Consider the following 12258-nt stretch of genomic DNA (forward strand, 5'->3'; position numbering starts at 1 on the left):
GCCACTGCTCATCAAAATCGACGCAGCAGCGGTCATGGGCATTGTTAGTGTCCGCATAATGGCACCATAGAGCTCTACTTTGAGATGAGTGGTCTGCAGAACTCTTTGTGGGCCATGGAAATAATCAGTGCATCTCTTCTGGGGCCTTACCAAATGCATTCCATAGTGTGAGCAAAATGATTATTAATTTAGGACCTTAAAAACAGTTGGAAATTATGATCCTTTGCGTGATAATCCCACAGATATTTGCCTTCAGTACTGAAGGTAATGGATTTCTGAATTTGTTTTTATTGGTTATGGGACTCTGGAATGGGATTTTGTATTCCTCCTGAATAGTGGACAAAAAGCCTAGGTTTGTGGAGGTGTGGGTCTTCCTGGCTGGAAGGCTGGGGAGATACTGTGCCCCTGCCCTGAATACAATTTAAAGGGATATACCCTGCCCCACACAGAAGAACTCGTTTTAACCCTGAGTGCTTCGGCTTGAGTCAAACTCAGATTTCCATAGCTCTTAATACCCTCCAAAGTACAACCTTATAGAAATGAGGACCTTCTGCCTCTACCTGAACTGGAATGTTTCTCCACCATCAGCAGCAAAGACGAATACCAGAGAGGACTCCCTAAATGAAAATCTACAGTCACTAATGCCTCCTTTTGGCATCCTTCTGACAAAATCTATGACTCAGCCTATGCCCTTTTCATTGTTCCTGTCCACGTTCAAGTGGCACACCTGCCGCTAAGGTGTCATCAATTATATTATAATCTACCTGTTACCAGACAAAGGCTTCACACTTCGTCAAACCTTAATCGATTTTGGCAAGGAACAAAGAAGAACTGAAATAAGTACAACTATAGCTTCTCAGCAGCACAAAATATTATTTTTCACAGTTACTTTTGAAACGTACTTGTCAAAAACGTGTCTTCAACATTGAACTAGATATTGATAAACCTTAGAAATTCATCTGAAATCAATTTTCAACATTGAACTAAATATTGATAAACCTTAAAAATTCATCAGCAATCAAGTTTCTAATATTTGTTTCTTGCAGAAATCGCAAAAAAAGACTGTTATTCATAACCAGGTGTCTCTATAGAAAATTTTTAGCTGTACACTGTAGAAACATTATTTCCCTTAATATTTGCAATATCCAGCTTTTATACCTAAAATACTCAACTCACGGCACACAGTCATGACTTATCTCCTGTATAGTAGTTTTTCTCCACAACAGAGCTTATTTTTCTCTCAAGGGTTATTGCAGCAGTTTAGGTCACAATATTGAATGTGAAGCCATACAACTTCAGTAACACATGTCAGCCGTCTTAGCGCTGCTTATTGTTGCTGGTGTTGGGGCCGCCGTGCCGATTGAGCGGAGGGCGGACCCTGCAACACACAGATTCGCAGCTTCCCTTCCGCTTCCGGTGTGATCACGCTATCGGCGCACACCGGAAGGGTTTAAAAGCACTGATGGGGCGGACGCGCAGCGGACACGCGCAGCGGGCGCGCCGCTGGCGCGCCAAAGGCGCGCCTAAGGCAAGCCCATCTGCACCCGTCTGCGCCCGTCCACGCCAAGTCCGTGCCCAGGGCCCCGCTCCTTACATCCTCAATATTAAAATATACTAGCAGCTCTTTGCACGCCCTGGGACAACCTAAGGAGGTGACATGTCGTATCTTACATCCGGGGGCTGCTACAACTAGTTGTGTTTGTGGGTTTGTTCTCCCCCCCCCAGACCAGTGGTGGCATTTCATGCCCCTGAGCGGCTAGAGAATACACCGGCACGGGTCCAGCCTGCTTTCCTAGGTGGACTCATTAATGCTAGGTCCTTGGGCAAACACAAGTATGAAATTGCTCACATGATAGAGTGCTTGGCCCTAGACATATTATTTGTAACAGAGACCTGGGCTGATGCTGCATCTGATCCCGACTTTATTACGGCCATACCCACGGGATACAGAGCTATTAGAGAAGATAGGTCTGCTAAGCGCGGGGGTGGAGTTGCCATTATTTTTAGGGATCAGTTCCCGGCAGTTCATCATTCCATCTCCACCCCTTTCTATGAAGGCCTCCACTTCATCCCAAACTAACATTTAAGGGAATTCTTCTCTACCGCCCACCTGGCCCTCGCAATACGTTTTTAACTAATTTGGACAGTCTGCTTGAATCAGTTATTTTAAACTCTGATTTTACCATTCTCGGGGATTTTAATTTTCATTTAGAGGATGCAGGTAACAAAGACACTGTAGGGCTATTGGACACCCTAAGTTCCTTTGGACTCACTCAATTGGTGCAATCCCCCACACATACAGCTGGGCAAACACCGGATGGCGTGTTTTCTTCAGTTCAGGGCCTTATGATCAAGGAAACGCATCCTTTAATCTGGTCAGATCATTCCTTAATTAAGTTTACGCTCCCTCTTCCTAGGGAAGGTAAGGATGTCACCAGTAAATGTTATGCCTCTGTCGGGTTAGCCTGGAGACTTATTGTCCTTTAATGCTTTGTTAAAAACCTCCTGCCATTTCCCACAGGATCAGGTAGACCTGGCTGTGACTAATTACACTAATTGGATATTGGATGCAGTTAATGCTTCAGTCCCATTAAGAACTTTCTCAGCTAACAGGTCTACACCATCCGCCCCCTGGTTCTCCGATTGTCTCCGTTCAGAAAAACAGCAATGACGTCGTTTAGAACGACGGTGGCGGGTAAACTATGACGAGCCAGAGAAATCAGCGTACAAAAAAGCATTATTAAAATACAAAAAACTTCTTATTTCTGAAAAAAAAAGATATTTTACCTCTCAGATTGAGTCAGCTGCTAATTCCTAAAAGGAACTGTTTGCAGTGATTAATAAGCTCTCTATACCCAACAACTCAGGCAGGAGGGTTAACCAGAAATTCTGTAACGAGGTGGCCGATGTTTTTAAATCCAAGGTCCTAGACATCTTTAAAGCTTTCAGAGAGGTTTCTGATTCTAGCCCTCTAGTATGCCCAAGCAGTCCAAGCATCAACAAGCACCTACCATTTGTGTTCTCTCCGATCTCGATAGACACAGTGAGAAATGATGTCCTTCAAGCCAAATCGGGCTCACTTTCAGACCCCTGCCCCCCGAGGTTCTTTCAAGAACTGGCAAACTTGGTGAGTCCTCAACTCACCGATATTTTTAACTTGATGTTCTCCTCCGGTGTTTTCCCGATTAGCTGGAAGGAGACATCCATTTTACCTCTTTTAAAAAAATCAACTCTCGACGCGGCCAACCCTACCAACTATCGGCCCATTGCTAGACTGCCTCTGCCAGCAAAGATAGTGGACAAAATAATGAACAACCAATTGTCACTATTTATTAATGCTAATGGTTTATTGGATCACACTCAATTTGGCTTTCGCAAGGATCATAGCACGGAGTTGGCATTGATCAAAGCCTCTGAGGAGATCAGAGCAGTTATGTACGGTGGAGGCGCAGCAGCTCTGGTGCTCCTCGATCTTTCTGCGGCTTTTGACACGGTGGATCATCGCCTTCTGCAGAGATGTTTGGAGGGGCCAGGATTAGGAGAGACAGCACGAGCACTTCTAGCCTCCTTTCTCACTGATCGAAGGTCCACCGTATCCGTGGATGGCTTTAATTCAAATCCTTACACTCTTCCATGTGGTGTTCCCCAGGGTAGCTCTTTGAGCTCCACACGATTCAATATATACGTCTCTGAACTAGCGCCCCTTATTTGGGAATTTGGTTTCAGCCTGACCACCTATGCCGATGACACCCAGATTGTGGTGGCAGCTTCTAAATCCCAACAATCTCCGGCCTCGCAGTTCAGAAGTTGCATGAGTGCAATTAATAAATGGATGACAGCACACTGCCTGAAGCTTAACTCCAGCAAAACGGAAGTCCTGATCTTCGGCAGTGTGCAGCCTCCCTGGAATGATCTGTGGTGGCCTGTTGAGTTGGGATCCCCGCCCAATCCGGTGGTTAAGGCAAAGAACTTGGGTGTGCTTATGGATGATAAACTTACTTTCCATCACCACACAAATGCGGTAGTGTCGGCATCGCATTTCCTCATTAAAAAAATTAGGAAAATTTGTCCTTACATCCCTGATCACACCAAGAGAACAGTAGTCTCTTGCCTCATTTCATCTAGGCTGGACTACTGCAATGGTTTATTCCTTAACGCCCAGAAGCAGCACTTGCGTAAACTCCAGACGATTCAGAACTCAGCAGCTCGTCTCATACTGGACATCCCTAAACACCACTCAGTCTCCAACGAAATCCGCAATCTTCAAGGGCTTCCCGTATCCCAGGGTATTGATTTTAAAGCCTTGTGCATTGTTTTTAAAGCCTTGCATGGCATTGGTCCTTCTTTTCTGCAGGATAATTTTTCTTGGTATTGTCCCACCAGACAGCTGCGGTCCACGGGAGCACGATTACTCGCTGTTCCAAGAATTTTTAAAGCCCACTGGGGTGGACGCAGTTTTTATTACGCAGCATCTAAATTGTGGAACTCCCTTTCCTTTTTTCTCAGGAATGCCAGCTCCTTGACTATTTTTAGGAAACAACTAAAAACTTGGCTCTTTCAGCATTAGGGGCAAGGTTGTAGCGGGTCACTGTTGGGGCTAGCGCCAAGACACCTCCGGGTATACGTGCGCTTTATAAATTTCTGTAACATAACATGTGGTGAGTGTAAACCTACATTGTAGCCCAAATGTGACATAACTTGCAAGCCACTGGTGCAGCTCATGTGCCAAAGACAATTGCTTTACTGGACAAGATAATGGGTTAAATGAGCTAGTTGAATGAAGCCAATTTACCTCTTGTTCTAGGGACATAGCACACTCCACAAGACTCGAAAATAGTTTCACAAAGCAAGAAACACTCGAAAAATGTAGGTCAGCCACACTAAAAGATATCCTTTTTCAGACTGGTAAAAAAGTGTTCTACAAAGTATTCTATCATAAAGAATCTCAGTGAAGAGCACCTAATACATGAGGAAATGAGGCAGTGCTCGAAACTTACAAATGAGGGAATGCCCACCCTTCTAGAGCGACAGAAAGGAAATCAAAAGCAACGAAAAAACAAAACAAAGGAATGCCGTGCTGGTTCTGTGCCTCCTGGTGCTTCTTGTACTCCACCACTGTGAGGCATTCACCAGCCTGTAAAGGATTGGATTCGAGCTAATGTGTGCACATTGAATTAATTTACAAATTGCATTTAAAGAGGCTCTCATTGATCCATACCCCTTTAATACAATAGCTGATTGATTTGTGATATACGTAAAATGTACAAGGGCATTGTAAACACCTCTCTTTTGGCAATGCAAAAGAGGGAGTATTTATAAAGGGTGACATTTATGATGTTGCATACTGAATGATTTACATATAAGTGTCATTACCCTTCTACTGCCTGAACGATGTCACCAAGTAAAGGGTAGCATAAATTCCTCACTTGTCTTTTTTTTTTCCTCCATATGTTTTAAAGCAGAAGTTATCATCTGCAATTCAGTCAGTTCAATTATGTGTAAAATAATTTATGGAAAGCCCAAATTACCCTAAAAGAAACTGTGCTCATAATACATTTATTACTAATGAATTCTCTATAGGGATTGGTTTGAACCAAATGGTATTCGATTCTACAATAGTTGAGTTTGTTACTATTGGAAATGTACAAATAATAAAAGATTGCAGTACCATAGGTAATATACAATATTTCAAAGGGACCATATTATCCATTTATGAGGCAAAAAATGTATTCCACATTTTTGAAACCATGAAAACAACTCATTACTTTTAAGCCCATAGCTTAAATACACCTTCTTGATTTGTTTGCACAAGGGTATCATCACTTTCTTTTAGTGGCCATAAAGTTCCATTGATCTTACCCAGTAAGAGACTGAATGATTCTTTATGCAGTCCAACCTTTAAATGAATTAATCAATATACTTGAGATTATTGTGTCGGAAATCCTCTTTAAGAACAAGGTTGACGAGTTTACGACCTGCAACAGTAGGATCTCTTTAGGACAATATCAATGGTATGTATCAGTTAGATCTGGAAAAGTGCGTATAAAATAAATGTATTCTAAAAGGTTTTCAAAAATGACTTTCATCATACTGCAACCAAATGTGGTAATAGTAGTCAATAAATCAATTTAAACTTTATTCGATCTACATTGAAAGCATAGATCATAAAAATATACATTAAAAACAATAGATCATATTTCATAATACATTAAAATTAGTTTAAAACCAATGAATAAAAATGGGTGTTACATAGCCCGACTCTGTACAGCTTCAAGTGCAATGAGTGCAGCAATTCACAGATTAGACTTGGATACTACATGCACAAGATACAGTGGAAACGTCACTTAAGATGCGACGCACACCCATTAAATATTAAATAATTTGTTAAAAACAAAATACCATGCTGTGGCGCAAATATTATCTGAGGAGGCACTTAAAAACGTAAATAGCTAAGCCTTATAAAAAATGCCTCCTTCTTGTGCAAGCCCAAATAAATGATGCTACACAAAATCAGACATGGGAATCTTAAAGCTTCTTAAGAAAAAACATGGCAATGCGACATTGATTAAAATTATGCTGCCTTAAAAGACGTAAGATGTATTTGATTCTTAGTTCTTTATAAAAGTGGCAGAAGTAAAAGAGGTGAAGGTCAGATTGTACAGATAAATTATCACATTGGCATTGGTCTAGGTCATTAAAAGAATACTTCTTGGCAGGAAAACCCAACATCAGAGGTATTAGATCGGCACGAAACCTTAAAAGGATAAACCTATCATGTACATTTCTAACACCATCCAAATATGAATATTCACCCTTCCTCAGAGTTGGAATCAGATTATAAAGTTTTACCATCGTTCTTATACAATGCGATTCCTTCTTCTCAGATGCTGCCTTTGTTAAGAAAAGTTCCTTTCAACTTCTTTTTGGGAAAGGTGGAAAAAGAACTCGGGTTTGTGTATAGTTCAGGTACACCTAGGGAGTGTAAAGTGGATTTTACATACTGTAGCCAAGGAATTTTATGTGCTTTTTCAAGTGACAGGCAATTTTGAATGATGGACTGGTTAAGGTCTACTGTGTCTCTCTTCCAAATTGATAACCACAGGATAATCGGGGCTAGCAATAGTAGTCATATCTCAAAACAGAGGAACAACAATTTAGCTTTCTATATAGTGAGGTGCTGACCGAGGCTGTCAGCCTTCGGGTAGTATTACTCCAAGGTTTTTGCCTTATTCCTCCATATTTTTTTGATCTCATTTTTACTCATTTTTACTGGCAATAGAACTCCGGGTACTTTACCACTGCTAACCAATGCTAAAGTGTGTGTGCTCACTTCTTAAAACATGGTCACATTGGTTGCTCCCCAATCCGCATATTTAATTTACTTATAAGTACGTACTAAAGTGGCACTACAGGTACCCAGGCTGGACCTGTCAATTAAATACTAGTGGGCCTGAGGGGGATTAGTTGTGCACCCACTTAAGTAGCATTTTAAATCTGTCACAAGCCTGCCATTACAGCCTGTGTGTGTGCAGTTTTAAACTTCCATTTCAACCTGAAAAAACAACTGTGTGCAGTTTTTCTCAGCTTAAAGGTAAGGATGGGCTGGTGCCAGTAAATGCAGTTATGCGGCACATGATCGAGCTTTTGTCAAACTATGCACTCCAAGCAGAGTGGGGAGTGGCAAATAAGGGTGGGCGGTAAACTCAGCCAAAGTTTTGCCACTTTGTGCTCTGCTTGGAGTGTGGAGTTCAGCAAAAATTCCACCACCCGCCTCCTAGTGGAGTTTACCGGTGCTTGCCACCCCTAATTTTAACCCTAGACAGTTTGGGCTCCTTGGTTAAACAACCACAGAACTGGGCCGCTGTAATGTCCACCCTCTGCGATACCGACACCGCGTGTCATCTGCATATGTCACCAGAATGAATCCATGCTGTTTAATTAATTTCGCAAGAGGGGTAACATAAATGTTAAAAAGTGTTGGCGACAGAGCTGACCCCTGCGGGACTCCACAAGGAAGGCACAGGTTTGCAGATTTCAAACCTTCCCAGTGGATCAGTTGTTCCCCGGAAGCCAGAAAGGATGACATGAGAGCTAGAGCCGTTGCTCTAATACCTTCAGTCTTCAGCTGCTGCACCAACAACGTGTGATTCACGGTGTCGAATGCTGCAGATAGATCTAGCAGGATGAGGATGGCTCTGCCCCCCTCATCCACCACTTTGCGATTTTCATCCGTCACCATTATCAAGACCTACTCGGTGGAATGTCTTGGTCTAAAGCCATGTTGGGATGAATCAAGAAGTAGGCTATCATCCAAATAATTCATACGTTCTGTGTTAATGGCCTTTTCTAGAATTTTAGATGGTAATGGGAGACAGGATATCGGGCAATAGTTCTTAACCTCAGCAGGATCTAGGGTGGCTTTCTTAATAATCGGACTGATACAGGCCTTTTTCCACAGCTGAGGATAAACACCAGTGCTAATTACCTAATTTAGAAGAGGGGTAATGTGTGTGCCGATCAGGTCAGAAACCAGATGCAGAATTGACGGCGGACACGGGTCCAAAGGAGATCCAGATTTATTGGAGAGTAGTAAGTCATTGGCTTTGTCTGCCGTTAGAACAGAGAATTGTAACAGACTACTCTGGGAATAATTATCCTCCTGGGGATCGTCATTATTATCCCTTGTTATAGGCACAGACTTCTGTAATTCATCATATACAGCCTGTACTTTATTTTGAAAAAAGGAGGCAATTTCATCTCCGAAGTTCTGGTCTGGTTTGAAAAAGTTATCCTGTGGACGTTTGGCTAGGGCTGCAACTGTTTTAAAAAGCTGCTTCGAGGAGTTTTTAGTATCAGATATTTTGGTTGTTTAGTCAGTCATTTTGGCCTGTTTAATGGCTTCCTTATATTCCCTAGGGCCAGCTTCTTTGGATTGCGTCAATCCACTGCACTTGTGTGGACGCCATTGCCTCCAACCATTCAGGTCTTGTGGCCTCTGCATGGGCAGCTGTTAACCATCAGCATCGGGCCTGTGTGCCTGCAGGTGTCCGCAAAAGTGGAGCAAGGGGTTGCGGGGTACTTCCTGCTCCTGCTACTTGCTCTGGAGCCCATACAGGGAGTTCACCCTGGGCTCCGGCTGATGTCATGGAGCTGCCAAGGAATAGCCTTAAGTGCGGCACCCCGACTAGACATAGGCCAGTCTGACCAAACACTCCCACCAGTGGATCGAGGCACCCTTCCTTGCACACCATTGGCAACTTCGAGCGATAAGCGAGGGAGCAATTTTATTGCGTAAGGATAATTTCGCAATCAGATACCAAGTACCTTGTGAAATGTGTTTAAAAGTGTCATCTGCAAAATGGTGAGCCCATTTGTCATAAGTGGATTGTGAAGGGATTGGCTCGGATAAGAATTTATAGATTTTAGACGCAGTATGACTGGAAAGTAACCACATAGAAAGGAGTGAAACAATACCTGCGTCTGTAGACAAGGATATTTTAGCAAATTTGAACCTTTATCTTTAAGAAAGAATAAAAGTCCATGTTACCAAGATGATATTTCTCTGCTAAAAAAGAAAAGGGAAGTGGATCATGATTAGAATCGTAAAAATCCCTCACCAATCTAATACCTTTAGCCGCCCACAAAGAAGCTATGTTCGGATTGATATCAGTAGAAAGTTTAGGATTATGCCACAAAGAAGACCATCTTGATTTATGTATAGGTTTAGCTATATTCTTATCAACATATTTTAAAGCATTAATCAAGTCTAGTATAATACGTTGAGAATAGACTAAATTAAGGCAAGATGCTGTAAGGAGCGAAGGAGTGGAGAAAGGAGTGCAAAGTTCCCTATCAATATAAATCCAAAGAGAAACTAGATGCAAATCTGGTAAGAACCAAATAGCCCCTTGAGATGCTAGAAAGGAGATCTGATATAAATTCCAATTTTGAAGATTAAAGCCTCCCAACTCCAAGGGTTTCCTGAGGTATTTGAAGGCAATGCTTGCTCTTTTATCACTTCATAAAAACTTTGAAGAGATTGAGTCAAGCTCATGAAAAAAAGGCAGAAGAAAGCTTTATAGGTAACATGGAGGATACAAAGTTAATAATTGGTGTAATCATCATTTTGAGAGTTTGCATTCTTCCCCACCAAGAAATATATTTAGAGACCAGGAAGATAACAGATCTTTAACCTTGGATAAGGTGTGAGATTCATTAAAGGAGATAATGTCCGTTAATTTCTTACAGAACCAAATTCATAAGTATTTAATACAAGTTGATTGGCCTTTAAAATTAGAATCACCCATGTGAACAGGAAAAAACAATGTATATAGTGGGAATATTTCCGTCTTATCCTTATTGAGAGTGTATCCAGAGATGGACGAAAAATCACTTATGATGTTAGATATGACGGGGATTGCTGTTGCAATAGCTTCTGAAAATATAAGGACGTCATCCGCATATGCGGCCATTTTAAGTGTGCATGAACCAAATTGAAATCACTTAATACCCTGATTCAGATTAAGTAGACGAAGAACCAGATCTATAGAGAGGAGAAAAAGAAGAGGAGAAAGCGGGCATCCTTGTGTAAGAAGATGTAACGTCATTAATTCTGATATTTGCCTTTGGATGCACATAAAGACACAAGACCATATTTATAAAGGAATCGCCAAGGTTTTGAGATTCTAATACTGCTTGTAAAAAAGGCCAAGAAACTTTATAGAAAGCCTTTTCGGCATCAAGGACGATCGCTGCCGAAGACAATACTGAAAGTTTTGCTTTTTCCAATATATGACAAAAGGTCCGAATGTTGTCTCCGGCAAGTCTCCCTTTTACAAAGCCAGTCTGGGAAGCATGTATGAGATTGGGAATGTGACCTTCTAAGCATTTGGCTAAACTCTTCGCAAAGATTTTAGGTTCCATATTTAATAATGAAATTGGACGATAATTTTATGATCAGAATGATCTTTACCATCTTTTGGTATAACTACAATAGTAGCTTCAGCAGCCAAGCCAGGAACCTTGCCAGTTACAACATAGTCATCGAAAACCCTCTTAAGATATTTAATAATTGAGGAAGTAAAAGTTTTATAAAAATCGTTAGGAATACCATCCGGTCCTGGAGCTTTACCAGAGCGAGTAGCCTTAAGAGCCTGGATAATTTCCTCAGTATCAATTGGTTTCCCTAATTCAATCATATCAGTATTGGAAATAGTATTAGTAGAAATTGATTGAAGTAACTGTTGACAGGTAACCTTGGTAGGTTGGTTCTTAGGAGTGTATAATGTTTCATAAAAAATCATGAAAAACCCCAAGAATTTCTTGGGTATGTAATTTCCTTGAACCATCTTTATCATTAATATGAGAAATATGAGTCGTGTTAACATTTGCATTTTGATATTTTAACGTGGCAGCCAAAATCTTACCAGCTCTATTCTGTAACAATAACTGACGAGATTTTTGGGCATGTACACCGATATAAGCGATTTTAGTGACTATGGAGTTAAAAGAATATTTCAAGTGCTTGATATCCTACAGAACTGATTTATTATTTGAATGTCTGAATAATTCCTCTTTTCGTTTAATCTCTTCCCCTATAGATTGAAGAGATTTCCTAATATCACTATTTCTTTTGGCCATTTTTTTAATAACATGGCCCCGTATAATACATTTAAATGCATCCCACAGAATAACTGGGGAGAGTACTAAAGATTTGTTATCTTTAAAGAAATTATCAATGTTCACACTAAGATCCCTAAATTCATTGTTATCTTCCAAGATCTCTGTATTAAGACGCCAATTACGAGGGCCCCTTGTGTCTGTGAGATTAAGAATAGTTAAAGACACTGCCGCATGATCAGAAACAACTATTGGATGAATAGTAACATTTATAGTATGTTTCAGAAGAGAGGGATCTACCAAAAGATAGTCAATATGAGAAAAGCTCAAATGTAGCGAGGAGAAAAATGTGAAATCACTACCCGTAGGATTGTGCAATCTCCATGCTTCAACCAAATGATGAGAAGAGCACATATTGAGTAAGTCTTAATGTGATCTAGGGGGACGAAATCTAAACGCAGAGTGTTTATCCAAAATACAATCAAGGGAAAGAGTAAAATCCCCACCAACGATTGTTCTAGAATTCTGTGGAATATCAGAAAGTTTTTTGTGTATGCTACACCAAAAGAGAGGGTCATCAATATTGGAAGCTAATACATTCATAACATTTAAGTCTTCTGAGCCATTAATCAAATGGGT

General features: G+C 41.0%; 1 protein-coding gene across 4 annotated transcripts in view; it reads right to left on the reverse strand.

The window, feature by feature from the left end:
- LOC146855301 (synaptotagmin-1) overlaps positions 1-12258 on the reverse strand; it is a 4118085-nt gene that overhangs the window by 3115460 nt on the left and 990367 nt on the right. The gene's annotated exons all lie outside the window — the stretch shown is intronic.

The sequence above is a fragment of the Triturus cristatus genome, chromosome 4_1 (assembly GCF_964204655.1).
Source record: "Triturus cristatus chromosome 4_1, aTriCri1.1, whole genome shotgun sequence".
NCBI lineage: Eukaryota > Metazoa > Chordata > Amphibia > Caudata > Salamandridae > Triturus > Triturus cristatus.